Source organism: Leptinotarsa decemlineata, unplaced genomic scaffold (genome assembly GCF_025532065.1).
Source record: "Leptinotarsa decemlineata unplaced genomic scaffold, Ldec_3_MD MMD2_P_RNA_scaffold_9, whole genome shotgun sequence".
Lineage (NCBI taxonomy): Eukaryota > Metazoa > Arthropoda > Insecta > Coleoptera > Chrysomelidae > Leptinotarsa > Leptinotarsa decemlineata.
In genome coordinates, this window is record NW_027412536.1 from 6129504 (window position 1) to 6152685 (window position 23182).

Sequence of the window (23182 nt, forward strand, 5' to 3'; positions counted from 1 at the left end):
TATATATATATATATATATATATATATATATATATATATATATATATATATATTTTTCAACTAGACTAGTCTAGTTGAAAAAAACCAGACATCACCAGAAGATGGCAAATGAGACTTTGCCGAAACGTTGTGAAAATAATCCTTATGGGGAGAAAATACACAGAACACGGAGCGAAACCCGAGAAAACAGCTCATCATATATATATATATATATATATATATATATATATATATATATATATATATATATATATAGGGTGTCCCTGGACTTCCTCTTTTCCTCTCGGGAATGTATAGATGGGGTCAAAATATCACCAGTACTTCATATAACTTTTTTTCCTAAAAGTCTTCGTAACCAAGTTACGGGCCCTCGAAGTTACAAAATGAAAAATGTTTTTCTTTGATAACTTTTCAAGTGAATATTCAAAATCATCCAAATTTTGGTAATTGACTAAACAAATGAATTCCGTCGATGAGCTTTCATGCAGGAGTCAGTTGTTTTGCTACAAAGTCAGGAACGGACTACCCCCGATGGTCCACACCCCAAAACTTTGAAATGACAGATATTTTTCAATATTTTTCATTAAAATAAGGTTACTTGGACAATTTTATGAATAAAAGTACTCGTGTGGAAAGTCGATCGGAGCAACGAGTCTTGATAAAAATGTAGTTCTACTCGACGACATCAAACCCGCTCGTCCACCGTTATTTGAAATGAATAATTATCAAAGCAGAAATAATAATGATAACGTTAATTCAACAACATTTATAACAGGAATAATACAAAGTATGCTAAAATGAAGTCGTAAACAAAAAGTACAGTACCTATATGGAAGTTTAAGTCACAATTGTGATAGCAGATATTTTTTTAAAAGAAATATCAAGTTCTGTAGATTCGTGGTGTTTTTATACTAACAAGCTACTCTACTATGAAATATCGAATTCATTCCATATTTTGTATGTACATAATACGTGTGGAATAATCACGTTTCGTGTTGATCAGTTATCTGAATCTCATGAAACTCAACATTCGAATGTTTCAAATTCTTCTTCACAGCTAAACTGTTGAGGAGTTTCACTGATAATTATAATTTTATGGGAGAAATTCTTTAACACGAATCTAAATTTAGCTGAAAAAACGCACATCGGAAAAAATATTTACTATACTAATAAAAAGCAAACGAATGAACTACAAAAACGGCTGCACATGATCAGGTGAAAAATATCCAGGGAATAATTATGTTCCATTTCTTTCACAGATGTTGACAAAAAAACCTTTTAGAAAGTTTTGATAAAAAATGAGAAACTGGAATGCGATTGGGGTTTGTTGAGTGGTGCGTTGTCATATGACTATCATTGTATTGTCAATATTCTATAGGATATTTTGAATTTTTTTGATATGGCCGAACAGTTTACATTCAATGAATATGCAGATATGCATGTATTTTATGGACGAGCATTTTGTAATGCTGCAGAAGCTCGTCGTCTGTATTCCGAGCATTTTCCCAATCGAACGGTACCGTCAAGAGAAACATTCGAGCGTGTCGATCGCAGCTTGAGGGAGACAGGTATGTAATAATTGATAATTAATTTGAGCACGTTGTTTTATTTCGATATTATTGTAGGTACAGTTTTGCCAAAACGAGGTGGTGAGGGCGCTCCTAGGACTGTACGTACCGTTGTATTGGAGGAAAATATTTTGGAAGCCGTCGCTGATGATCCTTCAATGAGCATCAGAAATCTATCAGAACAGTTCCATACATCCAAGTCCACTATTCATAGATTAATTAGGAAACAACTGCTCCACCCATTTCACATCCAGAAGGTACATGCCATGACACCTCAAGATTTTCCAGCAAGACTGGAATATGCCAATTGGTTCATGGATAGGCAAAGAGAGAATATGACTTTTATTAATCGAGTTTTATTCACTGATGAAGCAGGTTTCAGTAGAGATGGAGTTATCAACTCTCATAATCTCCATATATGGGCCGAAGAAAATCCCCATGGGATATTGCAAACCAAACACCAACGGAAATTCAACGTGAATGTTTGGGCTGGTATCATAGGAAACCATCTTATAGGACCATTCGTTCTACAGGACCGATTGAATGGAGAACGTTATTTGGAGTTCATTCAGAACGATTTAAATGGACTTTTGGAACATGTTTCATTGCAAACCCGAAGAGATATGTGGTTTATGCATGATGGCGCTCCTCCTTATTTTAGTTTGATTGTGCGTGACCATCTGAACCATATTTTCCACAATAGATGGATTGGTAGAGGTGGGCCATATTCATGGCCATCGCGGTCTCCGGATTTAAATCCATTGGATTTCTTTCTGTGGGGGCATCTAAAAAGCCTTGTTTACGCTACACCTATTCACACAAGAGATGCATTGTTGAATAGAATAACATTACATTGTGAAGCCATACGAAACGACCCTGGAATGCTATTTCAAGTACAGAGAGGGTGTCTTCGCAGACTAAGAAAATGTATAGAGAGAGAAGGTGGTCATATCGAGCAGTTTCTGTAGCGGATTTTTCATTTCTGTTTGCTCTTGAGGCTCTTGAGTTTCGTTAGTTAAACGTGTTTGCATTATAAAAATTCGTTATGAACATTTTACCTATCATTTCCATTTTCCTTAAAAACTAATATTTTCGAATAATGGTAGACATCTCAGGATAAATGTTGTTGAATTAACGTTATCATTATTATTTCTGCTTTGATAATTATTCATTTCAAATAATGGTGGACGAGCGGGTTTGATGTCGTCGAGTGAAACTACATTTTTATCAAGACTCGTTGCTCCGATCGACTTTCCACACGAGTACTTTTATTCATAAAATTGTCCAAGTAACCTTAATTTGTTGAAAAATATTGAAAAATATCTGTCATTTCAAAGTTTTGGGGTGTGGACCATCGGGGGTAGTCCGTTCCTGACTTTGTAGCAAAACAACTGACTCCTGCATGAAAGCTCATCGAAGGAATTCATTTGTTTAGTCAATTACCAAAATTTGGATGATTTTGAATATTCACTTGAAAAGTTATCAAAGAAAAACATTTTTCATTTTGTAACTTCGAGGGCCCGTTACTTGGTAACGAAGGATTTTAGGAAAAAAAGTTATATGAAGTACTGGTGATATTTTGACCCCATCTATACATTCCCGAGAGGAAAAGAGGAAGTCCAGGGACACCCTGTATAGGGTGTAACATAAGTACATTAAAATATTCAAGTGACGTATTCCTGAGACAATTTTAAGAAAAAAAGTCTATATGAACTTGTGTTCGAAAATGCTTCGTTTCGGAGATACGGGGTGTTGAAATTTAATTTTTTTGTTCGCTTTTTAAAAATAACTCTTGCAAAAAATAAGTTATTTGCACGAAATTCGGTACCTGGGGTTTTTTTGACGTGAGAAATAATAATTTCGAATTAATTTTCATGCAACATCTAGAGAGCGCTGCGTACGCTGTCAGTAGAAATACAAGGCGGAAGGTGTCTCAATTTTTGTACATAACCTCAAATTTGTTTTTGCATAAGAGTGTGTGTGTCAGAGCGAGAGGATGGATTTTCATAAGAGCGTGTGTGTAGAAGTGAGAGGGGTCGGTTTGTCATATGAGTGTGAGAGAGATGGAGATGGTATCGAGTTGTTCCGTTTCAGATATAACAAGTGTTTGACAGCGCAAACAGTTCGGTGTTGTCGGATGTAAAATGAAGCGTTGTTTATGGGGGCGATGTGCCTTATGAGGCGTTGCCGGTTTTTTGAAATTAGGCGTGGGAAAAATGACGTCGTCAACGGCGATGTTTAGCAGGGTCTAACGTTTCAACGTGCGATCCAACATGCCAGAAGGGCACTGAGCAGCATTTTCGTTTGAGAGAAAAAAACAGTAACGAGGGTCTAACGTCTCAACGTGTGATCCATCATGTCAGAAAGACACTGAGCAGCACCTTCGTTAACCGAGTTGACATCATCAGAAGTGAATCAAGAAGATTTTAATTTTGCTTACATATAAACACAGATGGCGTGACATGCATCACATCAAAAGGAGGAAAATTATTGTGTGGATAGATAAAAAAAGTATATACAGGGTGTGTTTCAATAGAATTTTTTTTATTGAAAATACAAATAGTCATACAGTTCTTCATAATATTCATAATAATAATAGTGAAGATTATAACATTTTAGCTTCTAATATATATCGAAATATGAATGCGCATTCACATGTATCAGGACCGCATTGAGTATTGGGATTCGACAGGGGCAACTTTTGTAGTGTTCACCATATTCAGTTGTAGATGTTTCAGCAGTAGTTATGAAATTCATCAGTATCTTTTTCCGATTGGTCTATTTTTCTATAATCTCCGCATATATATCATAGCGATCGATGTGTTTATCGATGAAATCATCGATTTTTTTACAAGCGGATAATATATCTGAAGCTGTCGGAAGCATATTGGTAACTAATGATTTTGCATAGTCTCTCCATGTCAAACCACGAAGGTAATATCGTGTTCAAAAACCATTGGCGTAAACGTTCCACATTTCTTTCAGTACACGAAAATTGTCCAGTAGCATGACATGGATTCACACCTTTTTCAAAGTTTCCAGTTGCATAAGGTGTTCCATCAAATTTGCAAACATCAATGATTATAGGATAAACTCCGGAAGTTATACGTTCCTGATTTTAATTTTTGCTCACCACGAACGTAAATGTAGTCGACAGCATTCAGAAACTTGGATTGAAGTATTTTGATCGTTGAAATAGTCGATATCTCTATCAGAGTACCGAATACCATGGACATTTCTTTCCAGATAAGATGCGGTTTTCTTGTCTAGATTATTTAATGCGGCAAACGGTTGTGGAGGCATGAACATGTAATGGCTCCGTTTAAACCCAATTTCGATGGTGGGTTCTTCAGGGATGAACAGTTCATTTAAAATAAATCCCTGAATATCTACGAATGCAACTCTCATGATGACAACTTGTACAGTACTAACACTCCCCACAACTAATTTTGAAGTTTTAATATTTCTGATTGAGGTGTGGGAGAGGGAGTGTTATTATTCGGTTTAAGTTGAAAAAATCCTCAGGGATTTCCTTGAACGTTTCAGGTAGAATATGTTTGCTTATCAAATTTTCGATACCATCAATTTCGTAAGATCCAGCTGGAATATCGATACTTTTTCGTTTAGTCGTGCCACCGTTTTCGTAATAATAAAATGTTGTACCTTCTTCAATGTTTGGTATAGTGCTGCACAAATGGAAACTGAGCAAAGCTGAACGGTATTCGGAATCGGAATCCAATTGAATGGGCGGATTGAAATCGATGGAAAGCGTTGAAGAACGACTCGTTAGCGTTAATATCATAGACATGACTGATATAATGTCAATACGACATTTCCTTTAATAATGATTGAAACAACAAAATTTTGAATGAAAATATCATTTATTTTCACAATAATAACAACTAATAAACTTTTTTGTGTTAGTTTTATCAACAAAAAGCCCCATAATTTTTATAGGTATTATGCAGTAGAAATTGTAGGCACAGATGTCCACAATTACTTTGATAAAAAGTTTGATACAGATCATTGTTATATGTAATCGTTGCATATTCTCCAAAATATCGTATCAACTTATCACGCAACTTATCACGTATAAAGACTCCACGAAAATGCGGAATTTTCAATTGATGGGCACATTTTTGAATTTCCGAATCATAAAATGCTCTATGTAGTAGCTTCAACAGGAGTTTTTTTGCTTTTTCAAGTAAAGACCTCGTCCTTTGCGTTGATGCTGTTTTTTTAGGGACAAACCATATCCTCGTGGTGTTTTGCGTAGGTACAAACCAGAACCCAAATGTTCCCTAGCTTTATTGTGACGCTGATCTTCTTCGAGTTTCTTTTTGTCATTTTTTGCATCTATTACGGTTTGTGCGATAGCGCCTGCTCCACCTGCCAACGCTCCCAAAGCTGAAAGGGCAGCGAATATAGGTATGAGTGGCAGAACTCCTCTCCAGATTTTGCTCCGATTGGAATTATCCTAGGTATCCGTATGTTTTTTCGTCCTCCAGCTTCACTCAGTGCCATTTTAGCAGCTCGCAAAGTCGAAGCACTAGATTTTTTAATATTAGTAGAATGTGGCTTCCAATTTTTAGTAATTTTCTGGAGTATATTACGTCGAAAGATCGCCCCCATACCAAGCTTACGTTTCGCCTTCAGTGTTGTAGTGACGAGCTGAGCTGCAGCGTTTTCCCCAAATTTAGCGTCTTTTGATTTGACACGTTCCCAAGCTTTATTTTCCAACACTTTATCAGCTCCGTGACGATGTTGTAAATAGCTGTTTTGAGAGTATGCAATATCGTGTTCTCTACAGGCCTCGTCTAATGGATTTACACCGGTTTCACCTCGTGCAAGACGTTCTTGTAGTTTCGTACCAGGACCGCAATATTGATAGCCAGTAGATAAACAAACTTGTTCCGAGCTCAAAATCCCATGTATTTTCTTATGGAGCTAAACTTTTTGCAATTTTTGGTTCAAACAGGAATGGGGGAACCGTGTGACGTCATCGACGCAGGATGGAACGATTCTTATGAAGCTAAGCTTTTTGCAATTTTTGGTTCAAACAGGAGTGGGGGAAACGTGTGACGTCATCGACACAGAATGGAACGAGTATCGTAGCGATTCAAACATGGAACTCGGCCCCCTTGGTACTCCGCCTCACCTATCAGCCCCCTTGGGACTCCGCATCACCGCTCAGGCCCCCTTGTCACGTGATTTTGATTAAAAAAAGTTTATTAGTTATGAGATTCGAACCTGGATCGTCCGCGCGGTAGACATTGTCCTTAGCCTCTACACCAACATAAGATATTGAAAGTAACTGCGAATGTTGGGTATTTATAGCGTTAGTTTTGTCGGGACCTAAATTGACTCATTATACTTGACAGCATTTTTTCTTTATTTCCGTAGACTGTAATCATCATTATCATGTTGAAGATAGGAAAATATACTTAGATTTGGGAAATAGTTACTATTTCATATAAAGATGTGTATGTGTGTAAGAGCGAGAGACGCGTGTGACGTATTCGAGGCAAAGAGAGATGGAGATGGTATCGAGGTTTTACCGGTTGCTGGTACAAGCAGGTGTTGCCGGTTGTACAATAAATCGTTGTTTATGGGGCAATGTAGCGTTGCCGGTTTTGAAATTATTCGTGAACGACTCGATGAAAATTGGAAGCGCGAAAGTGATATATTGATGATAATGAATCAGATTTAAGAAAAAACATTACAGATTAATGAGGCTGTATCGTTTCAAAGTGTGATCCCTCAATGTTACAAGGTATCTCAAAATACATCATTGAAAACAAACATGGCATCGAAGTGTACAAGGTGCATCAAAATACATCATTTAAGAAAAAAACATAACAGTTCCACGAGGCTGTAAGTTTTCAACGTGCGATCCCTCAATGTGTAAAAGGTATCTCAAAATACATCATTGAAAGCAAATATGGCGTCGAAGTGTACAGAGTGCGTCAAAATATATCATTTAAGTAAAAAAGCATGTCGGTTTAAAATATGTTAAATACATCATTTAAGAAAAAAACATGTCGGTTTAACAGAAGTCTAGCATTCCAACATGTCAGAATGACACTAAGTCTCGTATCTTTGTTAACCAAGTTAGCATCATCAGGAGAAGAAAGAGATGACACCAAAAGTGTCGAGGAGTTACGTATTGTGGAGTTAACATTCGAAAATGGGGAAAGCGACCGTTTTACAAACGTTTCGACTGTTTTGCGTGCGAGCGTTTCGCGTGCGTTTTCGATCGTTAATCGATCGTTATTCGATCGTTTGCGTGCGTTTTCGATCGTTTTTCGTGCGTTTTCGACCGTTTTCCGTGCGTTTATTCGTTATCGTTTCATCGTTATTGTCAAAACGGTTTTTCGTGTTTCAATATAACAGTCATTTATCACTTAACGCATTTCGCTAACCAAGTAAGCATCATCAGGAAATGACTAAAGTCCACGCCTTGTCGTATGAAGGTTCGTTTTGGAATTTTCAGACTCCTGAATGGAACCTTGTGGAACACTCAACCTGACTTCTGTTACAGAGTAGTGTCGGTCAGCTAATCAGAATGGAGGAATCAAATATCGCTCGATTGATTGTGCTAGATGAAATTGAACTGGAGAATGTGGGTCGAATAATAATAATAATAGTGGTAGAACATTAAAACCTTGCAAGTGACGTAGTAGCGTGAGAGGTGGTGGCGTGTGTGATGAATTGTGGAAAATAATGAGTTATTACAAAAAATGATAGCGCAACTGTCAGAAGGGCACTAAGTTGTATATTCACTAATAATGATCGGATCGTCGCGTACAGCACGTCAAATGAAAGGATAAGAAATGCAGAATTCATCGACAAATAAAAAGCAAAGATGACGCAACATGTCAGAGAGGCACTAAGCCAAATCTTCGTTAATGACAGTTGGATCTTAACGTGCAGCATATCAAATAAAAGAGAAACGAATATAGAGTGTACCGACAGAGAAAAAACAAATATGGCGTAATGAATAAAATATCCAACGCCTAATGTGAAATAACATAGGAAGAATTGCAAATTCAACAAAAATCATTGAACAAACTTGGAATTAAAAAATGTTGGGTTATAAAAAACTATAAGTTTATTCCAATTGCAAAAGCTTGATGCAAAACGCAGAATTTATTGACAAAGAAGATGAAAAAATCATTGGATACTGAAACATATGATATATTTGAATTCCTTAGGGTGAGAAGGTTTCGAATCCATTAAAAAACGACCACTTCCGATTTTCACTTCCGGTCCTCCGATATCGATGATTTCAACATCAATGAATTCGTTTAGATGTCATGAAACATAATTGATTATTTTTGGAAGTCTTGAGGGCCTTATAACCTATTTTTATTATACTAGCAGCAACAGACCGATGTGGGTACTCATTTCAAATGATTTCATTTGAAGATTATAAAAAGTATAATGTACAGCGTCTAATGTGAAATGGCATAGGAGGAATTGCACATTGAAAGAAAATCATTGAACATACTTGGAATTTAAAGTTGTTGGGTTATGAACAACTACGAGTGTGATCCAATTGCAGAAGTTTGATTCAAAACGCAGAATTTGTTGACAAAAAAATGAAATAATCATCGTACACTGAAACATATGGTATTTTTGGATTTCTTAGGGTAGAAGGTTTCGAATTTGTCAAAAACAGGTCACTTCCGGTTTTTACTTCCGGTCGTTCGATTTCGATGATTTTGACATCAATGGATTCGTTTAGATGTCAAAAATCATAGTTAACCATTTTACGAAGCCAAAAAAACCTAATACCCTATTTTCGCTATACTAGTCGCAACAGGTCGATGTGGGTACTCATTTCAAATGATTTCATTTGTAGACTATAAAAAATAATGAGCGCCCAATGTGAAACAGCATAGGAAGAATTGCAAAGAGAATCATTGAAAAAACTTCGGATCGTCACGTACATCATGTCAAATTGAAGAAAAAGAATTGCAGAATTTATCTATAAAGAAAAAACAAATATTGTGCAACATGTCAGAAGGGCACTAACCCACATCTTCATTAATGATAGCTGAATCTCAACGTGCAGCACATCAAATGAAAGGAAAACGAATGCAAAATTCATCGACAGAGGAAAAACAAATCTGGCGCAACATGTCAGAAGGGCACAAAGCCACATTTTCGTTAATAATTGTCGAATCGTCACGTACAGCACATTAAATGAAAGGAGAATAAATACAAAATTCATCGACAGAAAAAAACAGAGATGGCGCAGTATGTCAGAGGAACACTAAGCAACATCTTTGTTAATGATAGTTGAATCTCAACGTGCAGCACACCAAATGAAAGGGAAACGAATGCAGAATTCATAAACAGGGGAAAAAAACGGGGACGATGTCAAGAGGGCACAAAGTTGTATCTTCACTAATAATAGTCGCATCATCACATGTAGCACTTCAAATAAAATGGAAAAAAGCAGAATTCATGTGTTTGTTACGCCATTCAAATCCAAGGTGATATGGATCAATGTCAACGCTGAATAGGCATCTAACAAAGACTCTTTGATTTTCTTTTGTTTCATTTCAGAATATGTCATCACCAATTTTTATATTCATATCCAAGGTGACATTGATCACTGCCAATGCCGAATCTGCATTTGGAGATACGCAGTTCTCAAAGCGATGAAACAAGGGCTCTTTGTTTCATTTTGAAATATGTCATCACTTATTTTACTATAAATACGTCATGCATGGCGGAATGAGTTAGTTGCATCCGTTGAAAGTGATACCAGTGACAAGTGCACCGATTTCTGTTTGAAAGTAAGTCTTTTAAGTTTGATTTTTTCCTCAGATGAATTTATTCAAATGTAATTTAATTGAAAGTTGGTGAGAATTGTTGAATCATTTGTACGGTGACCGGGGGCAAAGTTACAACTTCAGCATAATATGAATGTTTATAAATATTAGGAAAGGTCAAGATCAACAGGTATTAAGAAATTCATTCGGTGTGCATTGATCACTCGTCAGAAACGGTTCCAAAGCTTTCGGAATACAATGCAAATAATTTTCTTCATGACTATTCATTCAATATTAAATATTATCACTTCAAAATATATCGAAATCATAACACGTTTGCGATTGATATATCAGTTACATTTGGAAAGTGAGTTTCAATTTGGAGAAATAATAGCCCACACATGTTGGAAATTTTGATATAGTGTGGTGAAAATCGTATTGAAAATCCTACGAAATATAGGCGCTTATATACAGAGTGAATCAATATTGGAAATACATCGTTTGGAACCCCACATAACCATTCTCTCTCGAAATTTGGCAGAAATAATGCTGAGTCGTATTGTGGAGTTAACGTTCGAAATTGGTGAAAGTGAAATATTCAACAGTTTTGCGTGCGTTTACGACCGTTTCACGTACCCTCATGCGTTATCGTTCCGTTGTAATTGTCTTTTTTTTTCCTATTTCAATATGACAGTCATTTATCACTTAACGCGTTTCGCTAACCAAGTAAGCATCATCAGGAGATATAGTACACCAAGTCAGTGAAGAGCGGCATTTTTCTGCAGAAAAATGTTTGAATTCCTTCAAATTTTTAAATATCTGTAACAGAAAGACAAAACTCAACTGCGAAACGCTTTTATCTACTAAAGTTAAGTATGTGTCGGTAGTGTCTAACGAAGTTTTCATTAAATTCACTGGTTGCGCCCTCTGGAGGATGTTTGTTGCGATACACCATAGATGGCAAAATTTATTGTTTATCATTTCGAATCCGTTTAATACAAGGGGTCTGAAAATAGAAAAAAAACAACGTTTTAACGCTTTGTAGACGGTTTTGATGCTCTATGGGTGATTTTCGACCAACACCCATTATCCATATTTTCATTATTATTCTGTCATTTGACGTGTCATACATGACGGTCCAAATATTATTAACGAAGAAGCAGGTTAGTGCACTTCTGACATGTTGCGCCATCTTTTTTTTTTCTCTGTCGATTCATTCTGCATTCGTTTCCATTTCATTTGATGTGCTGCACGTTGAGAACAAATCATTATTAACGAAAATACGGCTCATTGTCCTTCTGACATGTTACGTCGTCTTTGTTTTTTTCTCTGTCGATGAAATCTCCATTCGTTTTTCTTTCACTCAATGTACTGCACGTTGAGATTCAACTATCATTAACGAAGATGTGGCTCAGTTCCTTTCTGACATGTTGCGTCATCTTTGTTTTTTCTTTCGTGGAACTGTTTTTTTTCTCAAATGATGTATTTTGACGTACCCTGTACACTTCAACGCCATGTTTGTTTTCAATGATGTATTTTGAGATACCTTGTAACATTGAGGGATCGCACTTTGAAACGATACAGCCTCATTAATCTGTAATGTTTTTTCTTAAATCCGATTCATTATTATTAATAAATCACTTTCGCGCTTCCAATTTTCATCGTTCACGATTAATTTCAAAACCGGCAACGCTACATTGCCCCATAAACAACGATTTATTGTACAACCGGCAACAACCGCTTGCGCCAGCAACCGGTAAAACCTCGATACCATCTCCATCTCTCTTTGCTTCGATTACGTCACACGCGTCTCTTACACACACATACACATCTTTGTATGAAATATTAATTATTTCCCAAATCTAAGTATATTTTCCTATCTTCAACATGATAATGATGATTACAGTCTACGGAAATCAAAAAAAATGCGGGCAAGTATAATGAATTAGCTTTGTGGAATATAATCAATTGGATGCCATCCTCACGGAAAATCTACACGGTGTCGATGTCATTTATGTGCGGGGACATCATAAACATGACTTTCCAACTGAAAAATTCCACGAGTTGAATATACCGACACGCGTTGTGAATTGGGAGGGCTATGACAATACAACATGGATGGTTCCCACATTCGACAACAACGTAGGTGTCTCACCCTGTATGCATCACATTCACAACCGAACCATCTACAATTGCAGTCTTCGAAACGTAGATATTTTATACAAATGGCTTTGTGATATATTACCAAAATAAAAATGTATAATAAATTTCTATTCAAAATCATTTCTTCTTTTTTATCTAACCTCACCGCCTTATGATACCCTCAACAAAAATAGAAAACGTATGCAAAACGGTCGAAAACGCACGAAAAACGATCGAAAGCGCACGAATAATGATCGAAAACGCACAAAAAACGATCGAAAACGCACGGAAAACGGTCCAAAACACACGCAAAACGAGCGCACGAAAAACGATCGAAAACCCACGGAAAATGGTTGAAACTTATGGAAAACCACATATTTTGAAATGTCACTGTCGAATACTTTGCTCCCCCATTGCCCTCACGTTAAGTCCACAACGCGTAACCCCTCGACACTTTTGGATGTCCTATTTCTCCTGATGATGCTAACTTGATTAACAAAGATACGAGAATTAGTGCCCTTTTGGCATATTGGAATGCTAGACTTCTGTTAAACTGACATGTTTTTTCTTAAATGGTATGTTTTGACGCACCCTGTACACTTCGACGCCATGTTTTTTCTTTTAAATGATGTATTTTGAGACATACCGTACACAGTCCTATTCCTAACCCTTCATTTTCAAACCGGCAACGCTACATTACTCCATAAACAATGATTTATTGTACAACTGGCAACACCTGCTTGCGCTAGCAACCGGTAAAATCTCGATACCTTCTCCATCTCTCTTTGCATCGATTACGTCACACGCGTCTCTCGCTCTTACACACACATACACATCTTCACATGAAATATTAATTATTTTCCAAATCTAAGTATATTTTCCTATCTTTAATATGATAATGATGATTACAGTCTACGGGAATTAAAAAAAAATGCTGTCGAGTAGGAAGAGTCGCAAGAGGGCCTGAGCGGTGATGTGGAGTACTAAGGGGGCCGTGGGGCCGAGTTCCACGCTTGAATCGCTACGATACTCGTTCCATCCTGCGTCGATGACGTCACACGTTTCCCCCACTCCTGTTTGAACCAAAAATTGCAAAAAGTTCAGCTCCATAAGAAAATACATGGGATTTTGAGCCAGAATCCGCCTTGTTCATCTACTATAGCCTGGTAAGTGTAATTCGAATGGCAGCTTATTGATTAGTGTATTGACGACACCTTCTCCGTGATAAGTCAACATGAGGAATGATGGATGACGTCAATGCGCACGCTACATATTAAAGTGAATCCCACAACCACCAATCAGAACATGGAGGGATTCCACACGACAATACGTTACCCATAGACAACTTGGACTATTTGAATGATGGTGTCAAGTATCGGAAAAAACATGGCAAGTTATTACCCAATTCGTTTCGCACCATCATATGTGGTCCATCGGGGTGTGGAGAAACCAACGCAGCATTATCGATATTATTCCATCCGAATGTAGCAAAATGTCTACGTGTACTCAAAGTCGTTCTATCAACCCAAGTATCAGCTGCTTCGAGAGATATTGGAGAAAACCAAAGGAGTCGCTTATTTTCCATTTCAAGACAACGAAGAAATTCAGAGTCCAGAGGCGGCTAAATTCCATTGACATTTTCGATGATGATATTATTTGATGGGTCGTCATAAGGGCATTGATGTCATGTATTTGTGTCAGACGTATTCCAAGATACCTAAGCAACTGATACGTGACAATTGCAACATGATTGTATTGTTCAAGCAAGACGAAATGAATTTGAAACATGTATTCGACGAACACGTCTCCCGATATGTCTTTCGATGGATTCAAGAGAATGTGTGCCGAATGTTGGCGCGACAAGTATGGAACTTTTATCATTGTCAAGGAATGCGATTTAAATGAGGGGCGATATCGAAAAGGCTTCGACAAACACATAAATGTGTGTGAATAAAAAAGGAAACGTTATTTGTTAATATGAAACCACTCGGTAAAGAAGTTGATGTTGTGCGCAAGAACAAAATTAACGAAATTTCAAAAAGGATAAGAAAAAAGTATCTAGCTTTGAAATTGGGGAAGTTAAAAGAGGATGAGTCGTCGCAAAAGTTTTTTCAACCTATATCGAAGCCGCTGAAGGATATTGCTGAAATCTCTAAAAAATCGGTGGGTCATTTGAGACAACGTAGTGATGTCACCAAGAAGGAGGAGGAGAAAGATGAAATAAAAACGGAACCATTCGATCAATCTCAAGTATTTAAAGAGACACAATTTTTACCACTCGAAAATGTTACTGAAACGACGGGAAAGGATGATGATGAGATATTCCACGAATCACCACCACCACCACCATCAATGGAAAATATCTCAGAGGAGAGTATGATGGAATATCTGGAGCAATATCCGCCCATATCACACAAATATGTCATGAAACACCGGGCTAAAGACAATTCAATCGATAAAATATACGGACCAGTTTATGACGAGCCCTCTTCAAAATTAATTCTCGTTAGAAACTACATTGACTTTGATAAACGTGGTAATATTACAACTGGCGGACTCTCCTCCAAGGGAACTCCAAGACTATATAATTTGATCTTTCTCGATGAACCTGAAGACTATAATAGAGAGGAACGTTTGTTGGAAGTAACACAAGCCCACCTGAATGCCAGAGCATCCATGAAGGGAACACAAAAATGGAAATGATCAGATGTAATGAGGCCCATGTTTCGTAATCAAACACTTGATAAGAGTTACGATAATGTAGTGAGCAACGATGTAGTTGGTTCCAGCATTCTACAAACGAATGCCATTACCACTCATCGTTGGATATATAATGACAAGCCTTTCGAATATGTGTATTGGGATGATCCGAACGAATTATGTGATAGATTAATCCCAACATTACATGAATTTTTTCATTCCTTAATATTCACATTTAATATATTTAAATAATTTTTTTTGTTTTTATGTCAGAGTGACAAAGGCGCGCGTAAGCCAGACTACCCGCTTTTGGCTCTATTTTCAGGGCTCTGTAAAAATTATGAATAATCGAGATACAGTTTCGGGAGTCGGGACTTTTCTTACGCAAATTCATTGATCTTTTCAAACCTTTTTTCAAATTTCCAAAATTTTGAAAATTTTCCGAGATATTAAGAAAAAACTGAAGCCCCATTTTTTTCACCTAATTGTTTATAACTTTTGTAATTTAAATCGGCGTGTTTTTGGACCTTTCCTTAAACTTTCTAGGCAAAAATACGAATGGAATGACACCTTTGTCGTAATTTTTGGACAGGGCAAAAAGAGCTAAATCGAGTACATGTGAATCAGACTATATTGCTGTGCCGTTCCACCACTTGTATTAGCTATAATTTTTGATAATATTTTACATCAGTTGAGTATGTTGAATGTCTGTCTCACTTCAAAGAATGGTTGAGTTTTGAATAAATGATCGAATATATTTTTACTGGTTATATCGCTTTTGATGAAGAGCTAAATGGAAAATGCAGCTCAATTAAAATCTCCTTCGACTTTTACATTGATTTTTGAAAATGTTTAATTTCATCCACAAAACTCTTTCTCAATTGATAAAATGAACCTTATGCCTCTGAAATTATAACAAAAATTTTGCTGTCGTTTTTATGTCATTAGCTTCTTCTGAGTAGGGCGTGTTACTGACTCTCTGAGCCACACCTGGGAGCATTATGGCTATTTGTAGTTCCGCCAGCCATGTTACGTAGGAGAATCAATCCACCTTCAATTAGATAAATAATAAATGAAGGGAGAATCTGAAAGCAATTATTCATTTAATAATTAATAACGTTTTACTTCGTGATAATTAGCTGTTGAGAGCATGGTTCGAATTATCTGTCTATATACCTGTAACCAACGAAATCATATATAACACATGTGACCATTTCTATCGAATATAGCATGACGTCACATACAGAAATATTGTCAAACTCGATGTAGGATGCTAACGTCGAAGTTTGCTTGGTTTTTCAATAAAAGTTTAAAAATTGAAGTTTTCGATTCACCCAGCTTCGAAGAACTCCGTATTTCAAATTCCTTACTACATAAACAATTGAATGGCTCCGTGTACAATGATTTCGTTGTCACCCGGTATAGCAACTTCACAAGAAGAATCGACGTGCCCACTTTCTATTCATAGTCTAGTTCACATGAACCATTTTTTCTTGAAAATATGAAATTTTTTATATAATCTCCATAAATTACGATCAGGAAAATTATAAGTTGTGCATTGAAAAGACTTTTTTTATAAACAACAATAAAAACAAATAATAGAGCTAGAACTCGAATGGAAAGCTGAAATTGTTAATGAATTGATGATAAATAAAAAAAGACTTGAAGCATTATTGTCACATCTATGATACTTTAAAGAGTTATTATGATTTTATATACAAGAAAGCGGATGAAAAAGACAAATTCAAAGGCAAATTATATTAAAATCTATATATAAAGCTATATATATTTAAAAAATAAAAGATATAAGGCTACTAATCTATTTATAACAAATTGTTTTTTAAATAAACAATTGAAAAACAATTTTTTGGTAATTTTGTAGAAAAATAGAATTCATGATTTAAAAAAAAATGGTTCCTTAATTTTAATATTTGGTCTCAAAAAACGATTGTTGATAAATGACCGCATTTTTCAGCGACAAATAAAATTTTTCTCTAAAAATCATAATTTTAATCAATAAATATATAACGAAAAATATTTTTGAATTCACCCATGTGAATGTTTATAACAATTTCTCAAACAATAACTGTGAAAAAAATTAAGTAGCTTTCAACCATTTGTAATTTTTGCAACGGCGCGCGGCGATCTATTCATTAGCCTATTGAGAATAACTTCACGAAGTGGAAACAATTCTAGGGTTTCAGTTTGTTAATTAACAGGGTTTTTATGTTAACCTTCAGTTCATAAAGAATTATTAAGTAACAAATGCATAATTAATGGAAAAATTGGGATACAATTTTCTTTATCGCGGATTATTGTTCATTGATGATTTCCAAAACTACATGAATTTTTTCATTTCCCAATTTTCATATTCAATATGTTAAAAAAAAAGGTTTGTTGCTGTGTCAAATTGACGCCCCGCGCGCGAAAGGCCAGGCTACCAGTTTTTGGCTCTAGTTTCAGGGCTGTGTAAAAATTATAAATGATAGTCGTACTGCTCCGGGAGTCGAAACTTTTTTTTAGCATATTTGATGATCTTTTTTGATCTTTTTTTAAAATTCGAAAATTTTGAGTACTGTTCGAGATATTCAGAAAAAACCAAACCTCAATTTTTTTAACTAATTTGTTTATGACTTTCGTAATTTGGTTCAGTGCCTTTTCGAACTCATCCTTAAACTTTCTACGTGACAATATGAATCGAATGACACCTTGATCGTAATTTTCGGAAACTATATAAAAATTTTGGAAGAAAATGGTATATGAACTAGACTATTGATCTCATTCCTGCCAAGTCTCTTGGTACTTTCATATTTTGGAATCCACAACCGGTCCAAAACCTCGTTATTATTTTTCACCATATTCAAGATTTATGTGCTTCTGTCCATCCTGAAAAATATATTTGTGAAACTGAAATACTCAAAACATGAACAACATGTATTTTTTAACGTTTGATTGAAGGTGGTTGACAATGTTTCGTTTTATTTCATCAGTTCGACTTCCATTGTCTGATATAATATAAATTGATTTGATTTTTCATTTTTCATTTTTCATTTCTTTCATTTCTTGTTAATAATAATTTTTAATTTTTATTTTTCAGCTTTTATTAATGTTCCAATTTTTTATTTGTTTCGTTGTTGCTTGTATGTTAATTCTTTGTAATTTCAGTTTTTTGTTTAATAAAATTGTTATTTTCGGTTAATCTTATTAATTTTTTAATTGTTTTTTTTCAGGGTTTTCAAATCAATTTATATTATATTAGACAATGGAAGTCCGAACTGATGAAATGTATTTTTTAGTTTATTTTGATCAAAACTAACTCAAATTACGCAGTAGTTTACACGACGCTAATATACATATCTTTTATCCACGGTGCATCCATCTGTTTCACATGTGAAAAACTCGGCAACGTTTAATGGACCTCATTTTGCCTTTATGATGAATTAATACGTGTATATATGTCCTCACATTGTTAGGATCTTTGAAAAATATATACGGACCTAGGAGAATACTACAGTCCTCACTCTGTATGTATTGAAAAAAATATTTTTTTCTATTCAGATTTTTACGAGTATATTTTTCATTTTTCAATTGGAAAACAAAGGCCGCGGCTAGGTTAAAAGTTGGAACATTCCCAGTCAACTCCTTCACCCAGTCCTCACTTGGTTAGGACTGAACCGTGACCTCACTTTGATAGCTGGCGGTATATATGAGTGATATTGATGATTAGTAATTTGTTTTTTTTTTGGATTGTTTTTAATTTGAATTTAATAAATGGGTTCAGAATTTTATTATACGAGTTTTGATTTTTATTGTTTTAAATTTTTAAAATATGCGATTCTGTGTCGAAGTTAACTAAATTTGTTTGAAGTTGCGATTCTGGAATATCTAAAAGTAGTTTCTTAGTATTACTCGACCATTTTCCTAGTTCAAAACCGCCTTTTTTTCAGTATTGCAATCAGTTGATCGCGAGCTATCTTTGCTTCCTGAAATGAATTGAAACTTGAACAACAATCATCAACGTAAGTCGAATGTTTTAAAATTTGAGCTCCCAAGGGGTAGTTGTCGCGTTCATCTTGTGCTCATTGAAGGATGGTTCGATTCGCAAGAAATGGAGAGCAAGACAACCCAAAAATCACTCTCTCAATTATGTACTCGCGGATAGGTTGGCGACGGTTGGTTGCCTCTAATTTTGAAACTGCCGTCTAGTACTATGCGGACCTTTCCTGGTTTCACTACCGCGTGATGTGGTATTATAAAACCATTTTGGAGAAGTAGGTTGTCAGGGACAGGTTTGAGAAAACCGTCTTTTAAATAATCAACAATTATTTTTGAATATTCGCGGTGTAATTCCTTATTTGCGTACAACCTATTTTCAAGGGTGAAAAAACGTTTTGTAGCAAGAGCGCGACATTCTGTGATGTCAAAAAGCGGTTCATTAATATTTTTGAATGGAAGCTCTAGAATATATCTACCAGTAGCGTCACGTGAAGGTGTTTCTCGAAATATTTTTTCGCAGAGTTCATTTTCTGGAGACATCATTTTTTCTCTAGGAATATCCTCAATTTCCCAGAAGTGCGAAAGCGTCTTATTCAAGTTGAACAAATCTGTTTGTGCCGAAGAACAAAATAAAGTTGTAGCGGTAGTAGATGAAGAGTTCAACTCCGTATATTTCCCGATTAATACGTAACCGAAAATTGTATTTATTGCGATCGGTTCATTCCTTTCGCCCGAAATATGATTGTTAAGTAAAATAAGAGCAAAAATTGCGGCACCTAATAATAAATCTAATAAATATATTTTTTATATGGTCAAGGTGCGTATGTTTCAGAGTACAAGGTGGCATATCTGTGCATATTTTTGGTAAAATGTAATCTTCAATATTGGGTTGGAGGTACCAATCGGTTTGATAGAGCAAGAAACTCCACCTTTTGTAGTATATTCCTCCACGATTCGAATCGCGCCAAATGTAGTTTTTTAAAACACTTTTCTGATATGTAATATGTCTCGGAACCACTGTCAATAAGTGCTCGAACTTTGTGAAAATTACCAAATGAATCCTGAATTTCAAGAAGAGCGGTTGAAAGCAATACACCAGAACGAGATGAAGCGATTCCATAGAAATTTGTAGGCGGCTGCGGGTTTTGCATTTTTAAAGAAATATTTTGTTTTGCTTGCGCGTGCGGCAATGAAAAATTAACATCTGAAGTGGGGTGTGTTCGGGGTAAGGAGCCACTGTTGAATTGCGTATTGAGGGGACTCGTTTGTGGAGGAAGACTGTCTATTCGCGAAACATAAGCGGGTTGAGGCGTTGCTCCGATTATGGGAGCGCTATATGCGAAAAGACTGTTAGTGGTGTGCAAGTTTTGCGGATAATATTGGGAATTATTCGTTGCAGAATTGAACTACGGATTGTAAATGGAATTATTGGGATTTTGCGGATTAACAACACTGGTGGGTTGATTATTACATGACGAATTTATGCATATCATTGTGTGATGTCTTGCGAAACAGGATCGACAGTTAGATTGCGAACGGCACATCTCAGAGGTATGACGATCTGAGAGGCAGTTTAAACACCATTTGTTAGCGTGGGCAAGGCTTAGACGTTCTTGTGGTGATTTATTTTGGAACTGAGGGAATTTATAAATGAAGTGATCAGTTGATTTACAGAATTTACATGAATAAGTGGTGCTTTCCTTTGAATTTACAAAAAACGTGTTTGCCTGACGCGGTTTCAACTGAAATGAATTAGAATCTTTGGTTTTGTTTTCAGGCTTGCAATGTAATTGACTATTAGACGTTTTTTGTGATTTTGAAGAAGAAAATTCTACAGTCTCTAATGCGTGACATTGATTTACAATGAATGATTTCAAATCATCGTATTGTGTAAAGGTTTCTTTGTTTGGATTGCCGTATTGAATTTCAAATTTAGTTAACAGATCATCATTTAAATGCTTGGAAAGCATATAGAATAGCACAAAATCACTCTGTTTCATAGGTAATTTCATTTTTTCCAAAGCAGAAATATTTTCAGTGAAAATATCCACAAGAGAACGTAAAGCTTTCGAGTTATTGGAATTAATAACAATGGGTGCGTTATCTTTCGACTGTAAATGGGCGAATGCGATTAAGCGTGGTCGGTCGTAACGTTCGATTAGAGCGTCAAGAGCAGCCTTATAGTTCAGTGCGGATGAGAAATTGCTTTGGACAACAGCCTTTGCAGGACCCTCCAAAGCGTCCATCAGATGAGAGTATTTTTCGACGTCAGAGCGGTCATCGTCTCCATCAACGACTAAAGAAAAAAATTCATAAAAATGCCGGAATTGTATAAGATCTCCTGAAAATTTGAGTATTTTGAGTGGATTCAGCTTAGCAGAAGGCTTACTCGGTTGTGATGTGGAAATAACAGGTTTTTAGTCAGTTTGGAATACAGTATAGTACGAAGCATACACTTCTGGAGCGTCGTTTTTAAATTCTTTGCGAAGGTTTTCTTCGGCATCAGTGTCTTTGTTTTCCATAATGCAAGCCAAGCTTATTGTACTCGAATGGTGAAGAAAAACTGTTTTTTCACCTCATCAAAGGCCGAATATGCCATTTGAAACTGTAGTTTTGCTTGCTCACTTGTTGAAGCATTCATGGCGAAGTTTTTAAGTTCACGCATTTGATAGTAACAGATATGGTGAATCGCCTTATATTGTTTCAGTTTGTTAGCGTTTGAAGACATATTTTATTTTATTACTTGAGATAGCGAAAAAATATATGTACACCACTGGTCTATATTGTGACAGCAAATGAAGAAGCAAAACTTTGCGTATCGGATGAAAATAATTAGGAAACTGATAAGAAAAAAATAAATGGCAGGTATTCAGTGACCTTGAAAGACGGATAAATTAATGAATTCATTTTCAAGAGCATATAATTATTAGATGTAAGGAAATCTACACAATTTTTTGGGATCCGGCTCGCAGGACCATGTAAAATCTTTATTCGTTAGGCGCTGGTTTATTCGAATATAAGAATAATAAGAATAGATAATTAAAGGACCAGGGAGATCACTCCCAATCAATGCAAAATGACGACGAACAATTGGGTCCACTCACCTGTTGTTCTGTCGACGGATAGGATGTCCACAAGGCTTCGAATTTGCGTTCTTCAGCTGCACAACACTCCAGAGTTTCGATTTTTACACATATAGCAAATAGACTAATCACAAAAATGCGGAAAAAATACTTTGAAAAGCGGAGTCCGGATTTTATTGCTGAGCGAAAAATGGCGGTATTCTTCTCCTCTTCTCCCGCGCATGTCTGAGTTTTCCCCAACTGCATTTGCGCGGTGAAAGAATCCCGAATGGAATGGAATGGAAAGGTAATAAAACAAAAAATAATAATGATTTCAAAAATAATATGATAAGGTGAACCGTAAACACTATCCGTAGCAGCCTCACGAAAACCAGGCCACCAAACGCGGACTGCGATTCCAAGAATTGCATTCACCGGTTACCCGGTGAATGCGGAGAATCATACATTGGTGAAACTAAGAAGCCATTGAAAGTTCGCATTACCGAGAACAAGAAACACACACAGCGAGGAGAAACCAGTAGGAATAGCAGAGCATGTTTGGACTCATCAACATAACATAAAGTGGGATCAAGCTGAAATGATCCACAAGGAGGAACACTGGTTTAGGAGAAAATTCAAAGAGGCCGCATATATGTTGTCCAACAACGCATTTAGCCAAGCGTATCTCTATACGCAACAACATTAGCGGAACACGCTCGATTAGCGTGTTCCGCTAATCAAGCGGAACACGACCAACTCCCGTCAAACGGTCAGCTTCCGCTAAAACTGATGAAGCGAAGGGAGGGAAGAGGGGATAGATGAAAGCACTCGAATGAACTCTTAATATTAAGATTTCGGAGAAATAAGTCCAGTTATCACCCGAAGACGATTGCGGATACTAACAATCGAAACATCGTGAAGTAACTTGGTT